Below are 5,713 nucleotides of genomic sequence, written 5' to 3' on the forward strand. Positions count from 1 at the left end.
ACAAAGCACCTCAAATACTATTGCACACACTTGTTAACAATTTCAATCTACCCATCTGATTGAGGATGGTAAGTAGAACTAAAATGTAATTTTGTACCATGCAACCTGAAAAGCTCATTCCAAAAACCACTAGTGAAAGCAGAATCTCAATCAATCACAATTGTTGCAGACATACCAAGCAACTTAAAAACTTGGGAAATGAAAAGCTTGGCTACTGAGGTTGCATTATAAGGATGAGACAAGGGTAAGAAGTGAGCATATTTCATATATCTATCAACTAAAACAAAAATTACAGAAAATCCTCTTGAATTAGGAAGAGCATCAATAAAGTCCATAGAGATATCACTCCATGACCTCACAGGAATAGGCAATGGCTATAACAATCCTGCTAGTAGCAAAATCTCCACTTTACATTTCTAGCATAATTCACATTCTTTAATATACTTCTTGATGTCCCTCCTCATTCCACCCCAAACAAAATTTGCTTTGGCCCTGTGTAGAGACTTCTGGTATCCTACATGCCCTGCAAAAGCACTGCTATGTATGAATTGCAGAATCTGCTACTTCAAAGGGGATTTAGTTGACAGAAATAACCTACCTTTTTTTTAATAACAATCCATTCTTCACTGTAAAGGCTTGGGTTAGCAACACTCCTTGTTGTATGCAAGTTCCAAAAATCTCCTCGTCTTGCAAGTATGAATCTTTCAACTGCTGTAGCCACATTGGATCTAGGACTATAATAGCAAATAACATTGCCTCATTCTCAATCATCTCATCCCTTCTTGAAAGAGCATTTGCAGCTACATTTTCTCTACCTATTCTTTACTCAATAGTAAAGTCATAGTCCATTAACTTGTTGAGCCACTTCTGTTGTGATGTTGTCTCTACCTTCTGTTCTGCTCCAACAAAAATTTCAAGCTTTGTTGGTCAGTCCTGATTACAAATGTAGTTCCCAAGAGATAAGGCCTCCACTTCTTTACAGCCAATACCAATTCCAAAAATTATTTCTCATAGGCACTTAAATCCAAGGCTTTGCCTTTCAAAGGCTAACTAAGGAAAGCCAAAGGTCTTCCATTTTGCATCAGCACAGCTCCAACTCCTTTACCTGATGCATCACACTCAATCAAAAATGATTTAATAAAGTCAAGTAATGCTAAAACAGGTGGTTGAGAAATAGCCTGCTTCAATGCTTCAAATGCCTGTGTAGCTGAATGTCCGTAATGAAAAGCATCCTTCTTGAGCAAATCAGTAAGAGGAGCATCAATTAATCCATAATCCCTTACAAATTTTTGATAATGCCCAGTCAATCCAAGGAACCCCCCAAGGATTTAATAGACTTGAGAAAAGGCCACTCAACCATGGCCTTTATCTTGGATGGATCAGCATGCACTCCCAAAGCAAACACTAAATGTCCAAAATAATCAATTTGTTTACAATTTGCATTTACTTCTTTTAGCAAACAATGTGTGTTTTGCTAAAACATCCAACACCAAAGTCAAATGCTGCAAATGATCCTCTTTATTCTTACTGTATACAAGATATCATCAAAGAAAACTATAACAAATTCTCTTAAAAATGGCTGGAATACCTCATTCATCAATGACTGAGAGGTAGCAGGAGCATTGGTTAAGCCAAAAGGCATAACCAAAAGCTCATAACAGCCTTCATGGGTTCTGAATGTTTTCTTCTCAAAATCAAACTCCCTTACTCGAATTTGATTATAGCCAGACCTAAGGTTTAGCATGGAAACAATGGTAGCCCCACACAACTCATCATGAAGCTCATCCACCACTCGAATAGGAAATTTGTCTTTAACAATTTCCCTATTCAAACCTCTGTAATCAATGCACATATGCCAAGAACCATTAACTTTTCTAACTAAGATGACAGGTGAGGAAAAATAAGATTTACTACACCTTATTACTCCTGCCTCCAACAATTCCTTAACTATTTTTTCAATCTTTTTTTTTTGTACAAAATAATACCTATATGGCCTAACAGAAATAGGCATTGTACCCTCTTTGAGGTTAATTTTGTGGTTGTGGCTTCTCTTGGGTGGCAAGCCTTTAGGCTCCTCAAAAACTACAGAAAACCTTTTCAAAATCTTTTCAATTCTAGCATCAATTTCTTCTACACTACTAGTCTGCCACTGTTGTATTAATTGTAAAAACATGCCCTTCCTCTCAATTGTAGTCAATTGGCAAATCTGCACATCTTCTACTAATTTTGATTTAGTAGCATTCATCCCTCTAATTGTCACTGACTTCTTGTTACGCTCAAAGGACATAGTAAGGCCATTAAAGTCCCATAACACAGGACCTAAAGTTCTTAACCATTACATCACTACCACCACATCACAGCCCCCAAGAGGTAATAGGAAAAAATCAGTATTGAACTGGTTTCCTTGCATATGAAACTGCAGCTTCTCTATCATTCCCTCACTTCTCATTCTTTCTCCATTTGCCACTCACACTTCAATTTGTTTTCCAGAATCAACTTCTAATCCCACTTTCCTAGCAACCATGGATCAAGGAAATTATGTGTACGACATGTGTCCACAAGAATGACCATAGAACAGTTTTGAACTTTGCCATGAATTCTCGTTATTCTTGGGCTCAAAGATCTTGCAATAGCATGTAGAGATATCTCAAGAACTTCACACTGTGCTGGTACAATATCAATGCTATCAACATCTTTGATCAACTCACAACATTGCACCTCATCTCCTCGAAATAACTCCATCCCTTCCATCACAAAAATTCTGGCCTTCTTACACTTGTGACTAAGGTTCTATTTCTCATCACAGAAATAGCACAACCCTTTTTCTCTTCTTTCTTTCATCTCAATTGGACTCACTTTCTGCACAGGTAAGGAAGGCTTAAAATTACTAGCTTTCCCTACAACAGTGTTCTCCTTTCTTCCCACATTACTGTCAAATCCATTCCCTCCTACAGGAAATGGTACATAAGAAGCTTGATAATTTCCCCCCTTACTGCCCCACGAGTACTAAGAATGTACTCCCCTTGAATCTTGGCAAAATCTTTGCAAGGCCAAAGACAAGATTAAGGTTCTAAGGATGTAGCATCTTCACGAGCAGCCTTATTTAATCTTCTAATCCACTCAAGAACATACTCAAATTATAGTTATCAGATAATCTTTTTAACTTATTGGATAACATCTCAAATTGAGTTTTATAAGTAGCTACTGTAGTGCTTTGTTTAAGTCTAGTAAGGGCTTCCATGGGATCATCATAAGATGAACTCCCAAATTTCAATTGCAAAGCCTAGATAAAAGAACTCCAAGAATAAAAAATTCCTATTTCTTCAGCATCTTGAAACCAAATTAAAGCACTACCCTCCATATAAAATGATGACATTAAAATCTTTTGCCCATCCGGCATAGGGTATAAAGCAAAATAGTGATTTACTTTATAAATCCACCCCAATGGATTAGTCCCATCAAATCCTGGAAAGTCTTGTTTAATTGAGCGAAATTGCATACCTCTTGATACACCCATCTACTCAAAATTGATCTCTTCTTGACTCCACTACTACCATATCCTCCATCTCCGCCACTGCCCGTGGTTCCTCTGCCTGCCACGAGACCATCTCCAGCAATGTTGGCTGCTACCCACTTGTTGATAGGCCTACGTCACAGTTTTTCGTCTCCTTCATACAGGGCTAGCCTGTCTCTTATAATTAATTTGGCCCACAAGCTGAGGCCCAAATCCAAGACTCGAGACTTGCTTGGCCATCCCTTTTATTTGGTTCACGACTTGAAGCTCAATGGAGTGGCCCATGCCACTTTGATCCTTGCTGACTGGCCCTTCTATTCCAAACCACCCAAAAATTTTCCTTTAACTAGTCCATGGTCCAAGCCCACCGCCTTATTCTCCTCAATGCACAGTATAAGGCACTACATTCGCTCCTGCAATGCGCCTAATTTTTTTTTCATGTTCGTAAGTGTATGATACACGTCTTCCTTTGCTAGGCCGATAATACACCCGTCACCACCATCTTGCCTCTGTATGCCTACTGTATAGCGGCACAACCAATCCTCAAAGGACTAACATCTCCACTTAGGCTTTCCAACATGTCAAACCTTCTTCCTAACCTGTTATTTTCACAAGACGGCACTGTGACCACAATTGTTGGAGGACCTCCTTGTATGAACGCGTGTGAGGTTGGTTCATAGCCACCGTCGTCATCAACCTCCCTCTCTTCCAATCTCCCTCAGTGCATCCACCAACTTCCTCCATCCCCTTTCGTCTCTCTCCTCTAGAATGAAGATGAAATTCCGTCAACCGCCGTCTCCATACTCCACTAATGCCATGCAATAGCTTATGGAATTAGATCATCTTCGCACAATGAAACCTCTATCTCCCTCCTGATGAGTAGTTACAAAACTCCCTTCTTTCACCCTTCAAGCAGTCATCCAATGCCTTGGTAAACCAAACCCCAAATTCATTCATTTCACAACTCTCTAGCTCCTCTTAGTAATGTGCAAATATCTTTAATCCCATGTTATCTCAAATACTTTTAAGTCGATTACTACCAGTGTTGAGAAACCCAGATTCCACTCCAGAACTACAATAAAAGCTAGCCCATTGGAATGGAGTAGACTATTGAGTATTTTGGAAACTTATGAAAAAGCTTTAGGGTAAAGATTAAACAAGGACAAAACATTAAATTTTTTCAGCAACGACACTAGAGAAGGCACCAAAGACATTATTACCAGCATTGTTGGAATCAAATCCATAGATTCTTATGATAAATATCTTGGCTTGCCAAAGACATTCTATTCTCTGAAGAACTTAGTAAACAACTTAACCAAGATGAAAAATCTGGACTCATTACTGGAATTTCTATGAAAAGAAGTCAATTTCATTTTAATCAATTATTTTTTGTCGATGACAGTTTTCTATTCTATAAAGCTAACCCATTGGAATAGAGTAGACTATTAAGCATTTTGAACTTATGAAAAAGCTTCAGGAAAAATACTAAACAAAAACAAAACATCAATTTTATTTAGCAACAATACCAGAGAAGGCACCAAAGACATTATTACCAGCATTGTTGGAATCAAATCCATAGATTCTTATGATAAATATCTTGGCTTGCCAACTTTGGTTGGAAAATCTCGGTTGAAATCATTTAAAGAATTATTATAAGAACAAGATCAGTAACTGAAAATTTAAATTCCTATCCCAAGCAGGTAAAGAAATATTGATTAAGTCAGTCATACAGGCCATACCAATCTACAGATGGGTGTATTCTAGCTACTAGTGGGGACACAAGGAGACTAAAAAAATTACTCATTGGATTAAATGGGAAAAGATGGGATTGGCAAAGTCAGTAGGTGGGCTTGGCTTCCAAGACTTTGAAAATTTTAATGGGGCAATGTTGGCCAAACATGGATGGAGATTAATGTAACAACCAGAATCCCTTGCTTCTAGAGTCCTAAAATCAAAGTATTACCCTCAAATTGGTTTTTTTCAAACTTAAATTGGCAGCAAACCTTCTTATGTATGGAGAAACATTCTCTCTACAAGATCTCTCCTAGAGGAACGCACAATGTGGAGAATTGACAATGGAGAAATAGCTAGAATTTGGGTAGACAAATGGTTACCTCAACCTACTACTTTTAGACCTTAGAGCACTGTAAAGTTCAAGGAGTAGAAGCAAAAGTTGCATCACTTATTGACAAAGACACA

Source organism: Juglans regia, chromosome 10 (genome assembly GCF_001411555.2).
Source record: "Juglans regia cultivar Chandler chromosome 10, Walnut 2.0, whole genome shotgun sequence".
Taxonomy (NCBI): Eukaryota; Viridiplantae; Streptophyta; class Magnoliopsida; order Fagales; family Juglandaceae; genus Juglans; species Juglans regia.